This window comes from Kogia breviceps, chromosome 3 (genome assembly GCF_026419965.1).
Source record: "Kogia breviceps isolate mKogBre1 chromosome 3, mKogBre1 haplotype 1, whole genome shotgun sequence".
NCBI classification, from domain to species: Eukaryota; Metazoa; Chordata; class Mammalia; order Artiodactyla; family Physeteridae; genus Kogia; species Kogia breviceps.
Window position 1 is genome coordinate 48,600,489 of NC_081312.1, and position 18,355 is coordinate 48,618,843.

Sequence of the window (18,355 nt, forward strand, 5' to 3'; positions counted from 1 at the left end):
GTGGCTTATCAGAGTATTCTGTACAACTACATGTAGTAATCTCTTCAGTAGAGGTTCCGACGACACTTTCTTCCATCTTCTTGTATTTCCAGTGATCTTTAGGGCTATAGATAAGTTCTCCAGGAAGCTACCCACATAGAATAACTCTGCCCTGACTCAAGGCTCACTTTCCTGTAGAATTAGCAATCTAAGTAAATGGTACCACATTACCTATTTTCCCAAGCCAGAACACCAGATATCACCCTTTTTTCTTCTTTCTCTTACTCAACCACCAAATCAGATCTGCTTCTTAAGCTCTAAACTTAGCCCGCTTTCTTATTTCAAATAATTTATCCATTTAGTCTCTTGAATTCTTGTGCAGAGAGTGATACCATCTGTGTGTAATGACAGTCCTGTTTCTTTCCTTCCAATAAGTATGCCTTGTTATCTTTTCCTCAGACTGCCAATAAAATGTTAAATGGACATAATGATAGCCAGCATCTTGGCCTTATTTTCTTTTTGAAAGGAAATATTTCTAATGATTCATCATTAAGTATAATGTTTGCTCTAGGTTTTTGGTGGATACTCTTTATTAAGTTAAGGAAATTCCCATGTATTTCTAGCCTGCTAAGAGATTTTTTAAAAGGCTATACATCTTTTATCAGATGTTTTTCCTATATATCTTGAGGTGATCATATTTTTGGACCCACATAAGTCAGAAAGAATCATTCTTCTCTATTCACTAGGAGGTTGGTCTAGATTTTTCTTTCCTCCTGTTGCTCTTGTCTAGGTTTAGTATCCAGCATTTTCTTGCCTCATAACATGAGATGGGTGAGTTGACCCCCTTTTTGACTCATTGGAACAGTTTGAAATGTTGAGATTATGGAAATGTTGAGATTATGTATGTGTTACCTAAAGTTTTGCTAGAACTCACCTATAAAACTGACTAGATCTAAAGTTGTTTGTTTGTTTCTTTTTTTTTTTTTTTTGGAGGTAGATTTTAATTTCTTGAAAAACTCTAGGCCTATTCAGGGTTTCTTCTTGAGTTTGCTTTGACTAGTTTTTATAGGAATTGTTTCCAAACCCAAGCTTTCAAATTTATAAACATAAAAGTTTTCTTAGTGGCTTTCTGTCTCTGAATGTGATATAATTTACTTCTTTAACTGCTCAGTACTCTTCAAGAGTGTCAAGATCATAAAAGACATGTAAAGGTTAAGGAAATGTCACAGACTGGAGCAGACTGAGGAAATACAACAACTAAATGTAATTTGGGGGCCTGGATAATCCTGGAACAGAAAAAGATCACTAGTGGAAAAATAGGTGAAATTTGAATAAGGTCTGCAGTTGAGTTACTAGTATTGTACCTATGTTAATTTCTTAGTTTTGATAATTGTACTATGGTTATGTAACATCAGGAGAAGCTTGGTGGAGGAACTCTTCTATTTTCAGCAACTTTTCTGTAAGTCTAAAATTAGTTTAAAGTAAAAAGTTGAAAAAAGAGATGATTCTGGTAGCTATGTAGAAAATAGACTGGGGGTGGGGACAGACAGGACACAATGAAAATAAGTAGCAGTTCAAGAAAGGTGGTTTGGAAGAGTAAAGATGGTAGCAGTAAAGATGACAAGTGGTTGATTAATTTTTTCAACTACCATGTCTATACCTCTGTCTCATTTTTTGATTTCTAACATTGTTTATTTTACTGTCTCCCTTTTTAAATTAATAAATGTTACTAAAGTTTTATTGACTTAGTAGTCTTTTGAAGGAACTAACTTTTGAAAAAATTTCTTTTAACTCTTTGTTCATTATTACATTCATTTCTGTGCTTTATTTCTTCAATAAATATTTGTTGAGCTCTTACTATATCCCAGGCATTTTCTAGGCACTATAAATAAATCAGTGAATAAAAGTGACCAAGATTCCTGTCATCAAACCCATCAAGTCTTAAATTCAGAGGAGCCCAGCAGCAGTGCATAGTGAGAGGGCAATGGTACATCTGGGATCAACTCCAGGTAGGACCAGAGGGCATGAATAAGCTGTATGAGCAGATAGTCCAGAGCCCCATGTCACCCCACAGTTGCACCAATGCTTCTGCCCCAGCTCGTACTTGTGGCCATATGGAGAGATCCTTGTGAGCAACTAAAGGTGGAGGCATAATCCCAAGCTTGTTTTACAAATGAGTTGGCTTGGAATATTGTGTAAGCTGAAAATTATAGCCTTATAGTTGCCTTGAAAGACATTAGAGAGTGAAAATCTTCCCAAGGATGGAATGTGAGAGGTGGACCTGGGCATCTACTTTGTGCTGGAATGGCCTGAGGTGAGGATGCACATAGATTCCTGTGCAGTGGCCAATGTGCTGGCTCTCTGGACAGGAAATGTACTGGAAAATCTGGTGTAAGATGTATGAATGGACTGATGGGAGGAGGCACAAAGTGTGATGATCTTTGTGTCACATGTAATGCCCACCAGAAAGCATCCCCCATGGAAGAGACTGAACAATCAAGTAGACAGATTGGCTCAGCCAGATGGCATTAGGTAGACTTCATAATCAGCCACCCCAAAACTGGCTGATGGGCACACAAATGGAGTGGCCACAGTGATCGAGATGAGGGTTACTGACCTGATTTAGCTACAATGGCCTCTGAAAGTCTGACCTGTTAGCAATAGAGACCAGTGCTGAGCACCTGGATATGGTATTATTCCCTGAGAAGACCAGTCAGCCACCTGGTGGCAAGTCAGTTACATTAGGCTCCTTTCATCCTGAAAGGATCAGTGATTGGTTTTCACAGGGTTAGATGCTTATTCTAGACATGCTTTGCCTCGCCTGCCCATAGAGCAAGCCTCAGCCAACATCCTTATTTGGGGGCTTATAGAATGTCCGGTACACAGGCATAGGATCCCACGCAGCATAGGGGAATCATTTCATAGTAAAGAACATATAGGAGTGAACCCATGCCCATGGAATCCATTGGTTGTATCACAAACCATATTTCCCAGAAGAAGCAGGCCTCAGAGAATTCTGAAACTGTCTTCCAAAGGCACAGCTGAAGAATCAGCTCAGACACAATACTCTGAGAGTATGGGGCATTATCATTTAGGATGCAGCATATGTGTTAAATCAGAGACCTCTGTATGGCACTGTGTCCCCATTTGAAATAATATATGGGTTGGGGAACCAAAGGGTGGAAGCATGAGTGACCCCCACCCCCACCCCATCACTCCCAATGATCCACTGGGAGGTATTGTCCTTCCTGATGCTGCAACTCTGGGATTTGCAGGGTTAGAGATCCTGGTCTCCCAAAGAGACTCCCGCTTGCCAGGGACTACGGCCACCGTCAAAGCCCTCTGGATTTCTTGTATCCAGGGCCAAGCAGGCAAAGAGAGGTGTCGCTATCTTGGCAGGAAGTGGAGGTGTTGTTACACAAGGGGGTAGGAGGAATACATGTGGAGCTAGATGATCCACTAAGGAGCCTCTGGGTGCTCCCTGGCTCCTTGTTACTTGTGAATGGACACGTGCAGCTACCCCAACCTGAGAAGATGCCTCAGGAGTGAAGGTTTGGGTCACACCACCAGGGAAGCCACCAAGACCTGCTAAGGTGATAGCTGAGGGCGAGGGAAATTTCGACTGGATAATGGAGGAAGGAGATGTTGAGTACCAGTTATGCCCTGGAAACTACTCCAACAATTCCCTCTCCTCTGAGTTTTCCCTTAAGACTGGAGGCCATGGGAACCATGGAAGAGCTGCTCCCCAAACCTACCTGGAAAAGTAGATGTATGTAGGTTAAAGGGTAGACTGTGGCTGCCATGGGAACAGACCACTCAGATCTCCTGCTGTGGGGAATATTCCTGACTGACAACTCCTCCATATCCACCACCATGTTCACACAGAGGCTGTTCCAGCTGTGATGTAGCATAGCTCAGTACTAGTGCAGACCCATTCCTGTAGGGCATGGACTAACTCTAATGGGAAAGTCAAGGACTCCCCATCAACCTGGTCAAATTTTCTTGGAACTCAGCTGCAGTTTGAGACTCTTCCTACCCAAACCTCCCTCCTTCCTCCTCTGTTTTCATAGGGGTGTCATCACGATCTGAAGCCTCTCTCAGCCTACTCCTGCTTCCTTTATGCTTCACAGCATACAAATCTCTTGCACATCTAATACCTTCTTGGTGTCTGCTTCTTGGTATTTAAGGCCATAAGACTGGGTGAGATGCTCAAGGTTGTGAGTGCAAATAGAAATGGGAAGAGAACTGAACTCTGGGGCTCTCCAGCACTGAGTGAAAGAGAGGGAAAGTGAACAACAGAGACCAAGAAGAGATGGCTAGCAAAGTAGAAGAAAAACCAAGAGAATACGGTGTTCTTGAAACCAAATAAAGAAAGTGTACCCGAGAAAAGGAATGATTGACTATGTCAAGGATGCTGCCAGATTGTGTAAGCTAAGGATCAGGGGTTTAGCAAGATGAAGCTCATGGTCCCTTTGACAAGAGCAATTTTAGTGAAGGGTGTGGATACCCCTGATTGGCCTGGGTTTAAGAGAGAATTGTTACTGTTGCATAGAGGAACTGAGAAATGGAGCAGTGGCTGGCAGGAGAACTGAGGTCAAAGAAAGGATTCTTAAGCTGTTCAAGATATTAGTGTGTACCAAATGTAAATTAGATAGCTAGTGGGAAGCTGCCCCATCGCACAGGGAGATCAGCTCGGTGCTTTGTGACCACCTAGAGGGGTGGGATAGGGAGGGTGGGAGGGAGGGTGACGCAAGAGGGAAGAGATATGGGAACATATGTATATGTATAACTGATTCACTTTGTTGTAAAGGAGAAACTAACACACTATTATAACACAGTTATACTCCAATAAAGATTTAAAAAACAAAAGATATTAGTGTGCTGATAAGAATGACCCAGTAAGGATAAAACATTGATGACTAAGGAGAAAGTGAAGCACTGCTGGAGTGCTGTTGAGTGAGAAAGGATGAGGTCACTGAAGGGGGAAGCTCTTCAAAGAGTGTTTGCTCCAACTCCCTGCTTCTCCCAGGCCCACGCCTCGCCTGGGGTCAGTTAAGCTCAAGTCCCTGAAATAGGACAAAATTTCCCACCTTTTTAACTGAGTGTTGCATCAGCTGAGGCACTCACGACTTGAATTTTCAGTTTCCTTTGTGTTTGTTATCTAGTGATTTCACTTCGTCTTTTGTGACTTTTGACTATACTTTTAAATTAATTTTAAATTAACCCACTTTATGTTTTGGTACCTGGAATTTTTTCTGGTTATGTCAGTCTGCTATCTTACTGGAAATGGGAATCTCCTGGAGTGAGTTTTTTCTCCAGTGCAGATCTTATTAGGGTACTACTTTGATGGTTTACAGTTACCATAGGAATAAGATCCTGGCTTTTTATGATGACATTTTTTTTTTTTTTTAAATAATTTATTTGATTTAATTATAATTCTGTAACTTTGATGCAGGGAATAAACAGGGCTAAGAGGGAATAAGAATGGGGAAGCTTATCAATATGTTGGTCTCCATATGTGGCCTTACTTGACTTTATATTTTCGTCATCTGATTTCTTTCTTTTTTTTTTGCGGCACGCGGGCCTCTCACTGTTGTGGCCTCTCCCGTTGCGGGGCACAGGCTCCGGACGCGCAGGCGCAGCGGCCACGGCGCACGGGCCCAGCCGCTCCGCGGCACGTGGGGATCCTCCCGGACCGGGGCACGAACCCGCGTCCCCTGCATCGGCAGGCGGACTCTCAACCACTGCGCCACCAGGGAAGCCCTATGATGACATTTAAAACCTGTGTTTTTCGTCTCTGGCTTCTAGCGGTCCATGTCTTGCAGCCTCAGGAAACACTAAGAGGTCCTAAGACTCACCGTGCTCTCCAGTGTCCCCTTGTCTTTGCGTATGTTGCTCTCTTCCCTGGAAAGGCATCCCCCCTTCATATGTTTAAAACTTGCTTACCCTTTAAGATCCATTTTGGGAGCTGATGCCTATGAGGAATGTTTCCAACTCCCCTTAACCCCGAGGCTAGTTTAAATGCCTGTCTCATGTGCTCCCACACCCACAGCTCTGGGAAAGCTTTTCACCCTGAGAATCCTTGTCTATTTACTTCTTTGTTTCCTCTGTCCACCCAGCTCCTGGCTGCCTCTAGTATTCCCAGTGCTTCCACATCCTTGGCATACAATACCTTGGTAAATGTTTGCGTTGGGTGCTATTAGGTTTTCTGTATGGGTCACGTTAAGTCTCAAAATAGATTCAAATCGCTGGAGAGGGAAATATATCTTAATAATTTATTTGTATAAAATATATTTTATTGATTGCTAAAGCCTTTACACAGCATTGGCATAACTCAGAGAAATAAAGACTTAGAATTTCAGATCTGGAAAGAATCTAGAGATTCTTAGAGATTACTTAACTCACCTCCTTTATTCTCTGGATAAAGAAATGTTTCTTTGTACCAGTTTCTGTGTCTATCCACAGTGTATGAGGATGCCTCTGTCTGCTCACACTTTCTCCCTAGAAGCGGTATTTTCAGTGTCTTATATCTTTGATAGTAAATTGAGTACATTTGTATATGTTTGTTGGCAATTTAGCTTTCTTCATTTTTGAAATGTCTGTTCATATCCTTCTCCCAGTTTTAATTGGGATGTTGATATTTTTCATATTTATTTGTAAGTGCATTTTATAACTAAAGATATTAACCTTTTGTTTCTCACATACATTGCAAGAGTTTTTCTAGATTTGTTTAACTTTCTTTAGAGTGTCTTCTTCTGTACCAGTGGTCAAATATGTCAGTTATCCTTTTGGGTTTCTAACCTTGGTGCCATTCTAGTAAGGACCTTCTTCACTCTAAGATTATAAGACTGTTCTACATTTAACATAGTACATTTTATTATTATTTTTTTTTACATTTCAGATTTTAGTCCACCTAATTTTTTTTAATGTGAGAAAGTAATCTAACTTTACTTTTTCTCACATTTTTTAGTGAATTGCTCCAATGCCCTTTTTCCAATTTCAAATATTACTGATTCAAAATGAATCTGGCAAGGTTTCATTAAGAGCACAGAGCTGGGGGGCAGAGAGGTCTGGATTTGCTTGCTGAGTGCTAGCTCTGCCTCTTCCCTGATGTTGTGAGGTTTTTTTTTTTTTTTTTTTTTTTTTTTTGCGGTATGCGGGCCTCTCACTGTTGTGGCCTCTCCCGTTGCGGAGCACAGGCTCCGGACGCGCAGGCTCAGCGGCCATGGCTCACGGGCCCCGCCGCTCCGCGGCATGTGGGATCTTCCCGGACCAGGGCACGAACCCGTGTCTCCTGCATCGGCAGGCGGATTCTCAACCACTGCGCCACCAGGGAAGCCCTGTTGTGAGGTTTTAATGGAGACAGTTTATGTGTGGCACTGGCACCCAAGGGGAATTTACTAATGTCATCATGTTGGGCACCTTTATGGCTTAGTAGTAGTAGCACTAATGGATTTTTTTTCTTTTTTTGTACTCTATTTTATTCTGTTGATCTGTTTGCCAGGATTGCACTGCTTTAATCTTTTGCAGTTTGATAGAGTATTTTATTATCTAATAGGCAAAATCCCTTGTGTGGACTTGAACTTTTTGTAAATAATTTTAAACATCTTTTTTATTGCACAATTAACAGGGCTTTTCATTCCTCCCTTTTCTTGTCATTAGTTATTATAAAAGCATCTTAATGTTTTTTAGTATTTTGAGATTTACTACGTAGGATTTTAGTATTCAAAATGTAATTCTAATTCAGAATTTTAAGAAAATATTGCAGACAATGGATTTCAAAGAAAAAGTTGAATGGTTTAGGGTTATTTGGATTAGCTTGATGTATCATGAAGAGGAAATTAACTTGTTATTTTCCATTGCTTCTGAGAACCAAATGAAGAAATAGGTTTAAATTGCAACATGGGAGTGAAGCATACTTCCAAAGAAAATGATAAACACTCTTCTGGAATTTTGGAACATCTGGTTCTCTCTTATTTCTCTCTAGAATCTTCTCCTGTGGAGGGGAAGGGAACGAACTCCAGTGGATTGCTTAAGGGGCTTTCTAACTTTAGGATTACGTGAATGTTAAGCTTTAATGCAAGCTATCCCGCATTTTGGGGACTTTCCATGCATGTCAGGAACCAAAGTGCCACCATTCTCAGCAGAGAGACTAGTTCAATCATAGTTTTGCACAATAATATACATATCTTAAAACACTTATTTTTCTTTGTTTTCATCAATTTCTCTTGACTTGTCATTAGTATTTCAAGCATACTACTGAACCATTAGCTCTCTCTCTTTTTTTTAAGTCTTTATTGAATTTGTTACAATATTGCTTCTTTTTTTTTTTTTTAAATGTTTTGGTTTTTTGGCCACAAGACATGTGAGATCTTAGCTCCCCGAACAGGGATTGAACCCGCACTGCCTACATTGGAATGTGAAGTCTTAAACACTGGACCGCCAGGGAAGTCCTCTAGTCATTATCTCTTAAAACATGTCTCTTCCCTTGTTGATTTTCTGCACAGGCGCCGAGGGACAGGAAGCAGCAGTAAACAATCCCTCACTGACTACTGTCATTTAGTGCTCTGCAACTTCTTCTGCAGCATGGTTTATTTTATTTTTAATTCACACACACACACTCACTTTATTAATGCTCTGCCCAGTCTAAAGCACATTACTGATGCTGCTTTACATTTGAGGAAATAGCAAAATATCACCAGTGAGCTGGAAACAGAGAAATAATGGAGACTTAGGGTATTGCAGTTTCCAAAAATGTCTTACTGCATTGCTTTGGATTAACATCAATCAGCCAAATATTTCTAGAGTTAGTCTTTTAGTGGGTGTTGTGTGAGATTCAAAAGGAGCATTTATTTATTTAGTTATTCATTCATCATTTAGCAAATGTTCATTGAGAGCCGCCTGACAGGTGCTGGCGATCTACTGGAAAGAAATTACACATAAAGGTTTCAGTCTAGCCAGGTTGGCAGATGTCAGTGTTATGAGTGCTATGAAGAAAAGAAGAGCAGTCAAATTTATTTATTCAACATACCTTCCTTGACCCACCTCTGCTTCGTGCAAAGCATTAGTGTTACAGAAATTGGCAAGTGGATCAGGAGAGGCTTCCTGTGAGAGGAGTTGAGTGCCAGCTGAAATGTAGGGACTTTCTGAAGTCGTAGGTGAATGAGTTGCCTCTGGAGTGTGTGAGCCAGATGTCACCAGGGAGGCACTGGCAGGAAATTCCCTCCTGTCTTTCTACTGCCTGCCATCCTGAGAGCCGCACTTCACATGGACTGCCATTTCAAGGGAAGCAGCAGGGGCAACTATGGAAGCCACCTGAAGCTGGCAGGTGGAGAGGTCATCAGAAGGACCTGAAGTGGCAGTGGAGGCAAAAGGAGGCAGACAGAGAAATCCTCCCAGCCACGGAAGGTTCTGAACAGGCCCAGGTGAGGGCTAAATGTAGGTCTCTATAGCCACGTTCTTGCTCTGTGCTCTGAAAATGGGAATTTCGATATATTTTCCAACTTAGGTCTAAACCCTAAATCACATCAAGAACCGTGCCTTCCCTCCCCTCAACCAACCATTCATTCAAGCAGCCATCAAAGCAATCAGCCAAAACCTCACGTTTCTCACATTGGCTGGCCTTTCTCGTCGAGCTCTTTCTCCATTTCTTTCCCCTTCTGAATGGTTTCCAACCTTGGATGCACATTGGAATTATCTGGAGGGTACTTGAAAATACTGATGCTTGACTTCCATCCCAGAGATTCTGACTTAAATGGTCTGAAATATGGCCTGGGCATCATGATTTTTAAAAGCTCCTGAAGAAACTATAATGTACTAACAAAGTTGAGACTCATTAGTCTAAAAAATAATGTGATCAGTGCACCATCTAATTCACTAAAAGAAAGAGAGCACTGCTAATCATGTTCATGTGTTTGTTGGGAAAAAAAAATCACAAGCTTAAATTAGAACCATAGGGTTTTTTTTTTTTTTCTTAATTAATTAAATTTTGGCTACATTGGGTCTTCGTTGCTGCGCACAGGCTTTCTCTAGTTGCGGCGAGCGGGGGCTACTGTTCATTGCAGTGTGCGGGCTTCTCGTTGCGGTGGCTTCTCTTGTTGCAAAGCATGGGTTCTAGGCATGTGGGCTTCAGTAGTTGTGGCTCACAGGCTCTAGAGTGCAGGCTCAGTAGTTGTGACGCACGGGCTTAGTTGCTCTGCGGCATGTGGGATCTTCCCAGGCCAGGGCTCGAACCTGTGTCCCCTGCATTGTCAGGCGGATTCTTAACCATTGCGCCACCAGTGAAGTCCCTGAACCACAGGGTCTTAAATAGACATTTGGTTTAGGCCTGTTGTCTATAAAGAGTTTCCAGGGAAGAAGATGAAGATGGCAGTGGCTGGAGGTTGGTCCTGGGAGACTGAGGGCTGCAGAGGGCAGGCTGAGGAGCACAGACAGCCTCCTACATTATAAAGGACATGCTCCCAGTGCCCTATCCCAAGACCTCAGAAGAATGGGCAGCCGCAGCCAAGAAGTATAATATGCGGGTGGAAGGTTATGAGCCCTGGCTGATGATGGCATGGGGTATGGTGACTACCCAAAGCTCCCTGACAGTTCACAGAAGGAGAGGGATCCATGGTGTGTCTGGGACCACCCAGACCTGAGGTTGAACCAAGTCACTGGGACCTGGACGTGTACATCAGGAACTGTGTGCACATGTGCCCTATGCCTGCTTCTTGGAATCTCGTGTGTAAGCAGCTCTTCAGCTTCGTGGCCTTCATGTGGTTCATGTTTTGGGTGGGGGAGAATCACCCCACCCACCAGCCTGTGCGTGGAACCAAAGCAGCATCCTTATACTAATCTGCACCTGGTAGGGGTCCATGATCCCACCAAAGAGCCTGAGCTGGTGGTTTACTATGAGATCTGGGGAGGCCTTGTGTACCCTAAGTAACTCCCTCATCCTTAGAGATTGAACCTTAATGAAATCCCTAATGAAACAGTGGTGTGGAAAGAAAAAAGAAAAGAAAAAGAATAAAAGAGGTTCTAATCCAACTGTGGAGTTATCTTGTAGAAACAAATCAAGAAGGAGGCAGTACAGTGTTAAGTCTGTGGTGGTGTCATCGACTGAGTGTTTTTGTCCCCCTTGAATTCGTAGGTTGAAATCCTAACTCCCAATGTAATGGTAAAAGGAGGTGGGGCCTTTGGGAGGTAACTAGGTCTTGAGGGTGGAGGCCTTACGAATGGGATTAGTGCCATTATGAAAGAGACCCCCTAAGAGCTCTCTCTCCCTCTTTCTGCCATATGAGGATACAATGAGAAGATGGCAGCCTGAAACCCAGAAGAGGACTCTCACCAGTATCCATTTGGTTTCAGTATCTGCTTATTGTTTAAGTCACCCTGTCTGTAACACTTTTATTTTAGCAGCCCAAGCTGACTAAAACATGTGACAATTAATCAAGGAAGTTGGCATAAGGTAAGGCAAAGAGTTGTAAACAAGCATCATGTTGGACTTACCAGGAGAGGGCTTGCCCAGGGTTTTATGAGAAATTTTATATGATTTAATCATTTCCTTCATTTGGGCATGTGAACAAAAGATAGCTTAATACATTGAACAGTGACAGATAGTCCTATGAGGAGTTAATTGCCTTCTTCAGATACCTGAAGGGTTGTGTCATAGAATGAAAATTAAATTTATTGTTTGGAGCCAGAGGGAAGAATGAGGATCAAAAAGGAAATGCTACATGGAAGCATATTTACATTTAATATGAGGGGAGAGATGTTATCTTTTCAAAATGCTGCCAAGTAGTGAAATGGGCAGCCCAAGAGGTAGAGACATTCTTAGGTCACGAAATACTAAATCAAAGATTGCAAAATCTTTTATTGGTTATTCTGTTTGTGAGAGATGTGTATATGTTAGAGAGATGGTAGGAAGAGTCATGACATCCGCAAGTCAATGTGATGTGAATGCTCCTGTTTAAACATGTACATATGTGTAACACATATTTAACAGGGTAGAACTTAGATTTTTCTTTATTAAAAAAATAAAACCTGAAATGAGAAAAGAGAATGCAGCCAAGGTTGAGGCTTGGAGCCTATGAAAGTCAGGACATGGGTAAGGGTCTTTCTTCACATCTCTATTCCTTACACTGCTCAGTGTAACTTAGGAAAAGTGGCCTAGGATAGGGTTGGCAATCTACCATGTACATACAGAGGAGGGGCTTGGGTCAGCCATCAAAAGACGGAGGTAAAATGCAGTGTGAACTTGATGTTCTCTAACCTTTCTGTAGCGTTCTCCTGCCTTGCATGAACCCTATTCCTTGACCCTCGAATCTCCAAACTATCATGCTGCCTTTCTACTGTCCAAACCTGACCCCTACCTTCAGGGTGTCTGCTGCAGAATGCCATCTGTCTCATGACTGTTACTCAGTCCCTCCCCCTCCAACCTCCTCTCCAAACTTTCCAGTCTGTTCAGTCTCCAAAGATAATGATCTGAGAAATTTATATCAATATTAGTGTTTTGAATGGCCACTGGCTTACCTATCCTTAGGAAGCAAGAATGTAAGTGGAGGTAATGTAAGTGAAGGGATATGTGTGGTGGATATGGAGGGTAGAGGTTGTACGTGGACCTGGGGAGAAGCTTTTTCTTGTCCTCAGTCCTAGGGCCAGGCAACCTGGAAGCCCATTTGCAAGACTGCCAAATTTTGATTTTATTTATGGGTATAGAGATAAAAAAGTGCTACCCTTCTTAGACAAGGATTTCTTTCTTTTACAAAACCGGGCGAGTTATAGACATTGTTCCTGTGTTACATCAGGAATAATTGTTATGAATAATAACTATGAAAAAATTCCCATAAAGAGTTCAATTTTAGCTTGGAAGAGAACATAAAAATGGCACATATTCAAAGTAGCAGAGGAAATATTTGCATTCATAGGAAGGACATCTGTTTCCCGTAAGGAACACCACTCTTGCAACACCCATGGGGCTTAGGGCTTCTCTTAAGAATTTTATTTCAGTGGAATGCCATAAAAGGATGAAACTGGGAGCTTAAAAATGTTTTTTTTTTTAAATTTTATTTTGGCTGCGTTGGGTCTTCATTGTTGCGTGTGGGCTTTCTCTAGTTGCAGCGAGCGGGGCTACTCTTCATTGTGGTGAGCCGGCTTCTCATTGTGGTGGCTTCTCTTGTTGTGAAGCACAGGTTCTAGGCGTGCCGGCTTCAGTAGTTGTGACTCGCGGGCTCTAGAGCGCAGGCTCAGTAGTTGTGGCGCACAGGCTTAGTTGCTACGTGGCGTGCGGGATTTTCCCGGACCAGGGCTTGAAGCTGTGTCCCATGCATTGGCACGTGGATTCTTAACCGCTGTACCACCAGGGAAGTCCCCGGGAGCCTTTTTTTGAAGAAAAAAATAGCAATAGATTTTCTTATGTCTGGGAAGATTTTTTTGAATCATTTTCCCCCTGGTTTTTATTTTTCTTTTCTTTATTTATTTAGAGTACCCTCATCTTTATTCGGGAAGGGGAGAAAGGGAATTCTGGGTCGTCACCCACCCCACCCTGCTCTGGGGGCTAAGCTTGCTGTCCCCAGCCCCTCTTTCTTTCGTAGGGGAGGGGGGAGGACCAGGGGGGTGTGGGCGTCAGGAACTCGTGGAGGGTGAGTGGGCAGGAGGGGGAGATGTGGGACACCCAGGGCAGGGAGGGGCAGCTAGCATTGTGTTTGCATGCAGTGCCAGGGTGGGAGGCCAGGTGTGCCCAGAGGGGCCCAGCAGGAGGAGTCACTTACACATGTGTGAATCAGAGAAGTGCAGGTGGTGTTGGACCTCTTGAGGTTCTGCTCCCTTCTGAACTGGCCTCCCACTTGCACCTCCAGGCCTCAGTTTGCCTAATCTGTGGTATGAGCAGGTATTCACCCTTTGAGGCTGCAGGGGAAGAAGAGGGAGGCCAGGAGTCAGGGGTAGGAGCAAAGCCAGCGGGTGGCACACAAGCAGGGTGAGGGCCCCAGCAGGCAGCTACCATAAATACTACCAGAGTTTAGCCAATCCCGAGCTATAATGTGTCTTGAGCTGAACCTTCCTTTCTCTGTGTGTCTGATTCCCCTTTGTACTCCACCCTCCACATGCCAGCCACCCACTAATCCAGCTTCTTGCCATCATCCTCCTGGTGGGTGTCACCATCATGCCTGTTCCAGTCTTCCTTGGACAGGTGGGCCGAGGAACCCAGCACAGAGAGTGAGAGGAGGCCGGTGCCTGTGCTAGCTGCTGGCAGCGAAGGGGGCTGCAGCCTCCCAGGTAGTGGGGTCAGGGGCAGGGCCAGAGCCCGCAGCTGGGACAACTGGTGAGCTTGGAGCTGCTGTCGGCTGATGGGGTTCAGCTCAGTAGCAGTGCCCTGCTTGGCCCTCTGCTCTTGGGGACTGTAGGGCCGGACCTAGGCACATATCCCATTCAGCCTCTTGAAGATTTCAGCCTGCTTGTGCGTCTTCATGTTCAAGCCGTAGGACATTTCGTAGTACGTCACTATCGACTTTAAAAAAAAAAACAACAACGTGAGAGTTGCGAGTTAAGTTTTATTTGGAGCAAAATGAGGACTGCTGCCCAGAAGACTGCATCCCAGATAGCTCTGAGAAACTGTTTCAAAGAGGCAGGCAGGGGCTTCCCTGGTGGCGCAGTGGTTGAGAATCCGCCTGCCGATGCAGGAAACACGGGTTCGTGCCCTGGTCCGGGAAGATCCCACATGCCGCGGAGCGGCTGAGCCCGTGAGCCATGGCCGCTGAGCCTGCGCGTCCGCAGCCTGTGCTCCGCAATGGGAGAGGCCACAACAGTGAGAGACCCGCATACCGCAAAAAAAAAAAAAAAAAAAAAAAAAAAGAGAGGCAGGCAGGTCAGTATACATGTGATTTTGGTGAAGGGGGAATACAGGCAATCAGCGCATATTTTTGTAGAAGGTTGCTGCTAGTCTCGTGAAGGTTACTGCTATTCACAAGGAGCAGTTGTCACCGTGAATGATTTTAGTGCTTTTCTAGATATGAGAAGATACAGGATCTGGGCCCATAAAATAGTCTCCTGAAAATATCTAACTATCTGAAGGCCTGTTCTGCCAGTTTTTCCCAGAGCACCCAGTGCCTCGTTTTTGCTCTCCACCTGAACTCCTTTCAGGGGGGTGTTGAAAGTCAGCTGCTGCAGCAGAGCATGATTTCATCGTTGTAGAGGTAGATGGCAAGTGCCAATGGAAAATGCCAATTTGTAGTTGACATCACATAATGACTCTGCATCTCCAGCTTCTCGCTGGCCTGCTTGTCACATTTGAGTTTCAGACTGTGGTACTGAGCTTGCAGCAGCTGAAACTCGTCTTTGATATGCTGGCGGGAGTCTGAGGTGGTGAATTGGAGTTGCTGGGTTAGGTGCGATGAGCCGGATGCCTGCTTCGTGGAAACACCTTGTTAGTCACGGTGGGGGGCGCGGGATGCTTCCCAGCTGAGCGCGCAGGCTAGGCCTGCTCGTGGCGCCAGGTGGCTGGGCCTTTGTCCAGGCGGCGCGGATCCGCAACTCCTGGGGCCGCCGCCGCAGCCTCCAGTGCCCGGCCTCACCCGCTTCCTGCTTCCTGGTTTTTAAATTCTGTCTTTTACATGTCGTATCCAAATTTTGTAAATCAGACTTCTCTCCCTCCCCTAAGAGCAGAAATAGGTCTTTTCTGTGTGGAGGTGTTTTTTTTCTTCCATTAGGGATCAACTCTCAAGACAGGATGTGTGTAAGAATAGCAAATGTCTGAGAAAGTGAGCTGCAATATATTTTATTTCCCCCTGCCATAATCAAGGACTAGCAGTAAACACAAGTTAAAATTTCCTTCTCCTCAACACTGTCAACCTCACTTCTAGATATTCTTCTGGGAAATTTTATCTGGTTGATAACTGGAAGAATAATGCAACACACATGTTCACACACACACATGTTCACACACACACACACACACACACACACACACACACACAGCCTAGCTCTCCCTTTGGCCTCACTTTTGCTTTCACAGACACATATGACCAGTTTGAAAGGGGACTTATAGTGAGGTGGCAATGTCCTAAAATCTCATTCTTTGAGGAGTATGATCCCCAGTAAGAGTTACCACCTGAAGTCACATGTTTTCCTTGTGTTGTGTTCTTGGGTTGGCCAAGCCACAGACACTGGGCAGGAAAACGACCCATTGGCATATAGGTAGGCAGATTCACTCCTGATTATGTAGAATAGAGCAGGGCTATCTTTCATGTATTTGTGAATCACTGGGAATCTCGTTAACGTATAGATTAGAATTCAGTGAACTTCTGGAATAGGGCGCAAGAGCCTGCATTTTGATATGTTTGTAGGGGGAGAGGTGAGCTCCACTCCCACGCCAGCCATCTTGACCTCCTCCTCCTGGAGTCTGCATTTCTAAGAAGCTCCCAGGTGATGCAGATGCTGCTGCTCTGTGGCACAGAAGAGCACCTCTCCCTGACCTTCTCTTCTCTACCTTCCCATCAGAGAATTTTAGAACTGTAAGGGATCTTGAACATCTTGTTTAGTTACACCTAAAATATTGGCCTATAGAGTGGTCTCATCTGAGCCACTGGGAGAGCTTTAAAAACTTCGACTCCCAGAAGTTCTGATTCAGTCCCAGGCATCTGTATTCTTTCAAAGTTTCTCAGATCAACTGGAGGTGAAAAAAGGCTTTGAACTATTAACTGTCTCCTTTTATAAATAAGGAAACAGGTTGTGAGTGATTACATGACTTGCCCAATAAGACCTAGTTAGTGACAGCAACAGGACCAGAACTTAGAGACCCTTTCCAGCCCACCGCCCTCCTATTTCCTCTTTGGCTGTCCAGGGCAGTTGCTTATGCTAAGAAAAGAAAGCAACTTCCCACCCCAATTCTTTAGGATAAATAAAAGCCAAGTCCAGTGCTGTTTACTGGCATGCCATTTTACCCAGAACATTTTCCTCTGCTGGAAGCAAGCCCAAAGAGGTCTAAAGGGCATTTGTTTCTATCCTACTCTGGGAGAAAGTTGCATGGACAAGTGCACTGTGGAACCAGAAATGGAAGTGTTTCACATCATATTCCCCTGGGAGATAATTTCATACTTTAAAAGGTTTTTGTTCCTAGGTGTTTTGGACACCAAATGAAAATATCAGTGGTTTCCATGTAATCAACAATCCTAAAATTGACATGTTGTAATCCTTTCTTCTTAGAACCTGAAGCTTTCTTGTTTATTTTCATCTCAGCTGCCATAGCTCCTGGATTGGGTTGCCTTTATCTGGTCTCTTTAATTTTTGTTAAAACACTGAAACTTTGCAGGAAGTCAACTTCTCCCTCCTTACTGAGCTGTGCCAATTCGGAGAATGGAACTGTGGTTTGGGTTATTCCTTCTTTCTGGGTAATTCCTGCTTTACCATTGTTGGTTCTTTGTCTTTGAGAAGAAGAAAATCTCTATTAATGTTAAAGAAAAGTATATGCTGGTCTCGTTCCGCCTAAACAGGCCTGTTGTCCAGTTGAGGAAGTTTCCATGCTTTACAAGGGTTTTCTCTGCAGTATCTGCATCTCCAAGCTGGACCATCTCCTCTCCACTTACAGTAAGATATCTCAGCCAGAGAACCTCTCCTCCCCATCCTGAAGCCACACTGGGCTGCTCTGGCAATTAGAGACTCCAGCCTCTGGTCACCCCCTGAAGGAGTTTCCTGGTAAACAGGACATCTTGTGACCCATCCTTGGGTTTCTCTGCTAGAGACAAATCTATTCTTGTCCTATGAATGCTGCCTCGAGAGAAAGAATAAACATAGAAAGAGCCTTCTTCGAGTGAATTTTCTTTCTAGAGCAGCTTTTAAGCAAGTGGCCTAAGATTAATTCTTGCTTAGGGACACTGAAGACATTTTCAGGGCACTGACTCTCAGCAGGTGCTTTCATTATACAGTGGGCTTAGCTTGGAATAAGAGTGAGATGGCTGAGTGCCAGGCTCAGCTCCCCTCTGCATGGTCAGGTGTCCTAGAGAGCTTCAGGCTTCTCACTCTTATAATGGGGATAATGTCACCTGGACTATTTAAAATGAGAGCATGAAATGGAAATCCATGGGACATCCAGATATTTGAGGATGTCCTCCAACATCTAAGACAGAAAGCAAAATAATCAAGGAGAAACCTCTCAGAGGAAGCAGAGGCAATGCAGCAGCAGAATACTTTGGGATAAGAAGATATGCTATCCATAATAAAATTATTTAGATGCTATATAAAGATGGAATATTCAGAAACAGCAAAAAAAGCTTCTTAGAAATTAAAAATAAGAAAGCAAATAAAAATTTAAAGGGTTGGAATTTAAAATTGAGCATACCATCAACTTTAAATTGTAAGTGGAGCAAAAAGATTAGGAGATAGACAATAGGAGAGAAAATAA

General features: G+C 43.6%; 2 pseudogenes; one reads left to right on the top strand and one right to left on the bottom strand.

Moving 5' to 3' along the window:
- Positions 1–10,344: 10,344 nt before the first annotated feature.
- Positions 10,345–10,906, top strand: LOC131752803 (NADH dehydrogenase [ubiquinone] 1 beta subcomplex subunit 8, mitochondrial pseudogene; annotated as a pseudogene).
- A 3,171-nt stretch (positions 10,907–14,077) lies between these two features.
- On the bottom strand, positions 14,078–17,525 carry LOC131752804 (TLE family member 5 pseudogene; annotated as a pseudogene).
- Positions 17,526–18,355: the final 830 nt, after the last annotated feature.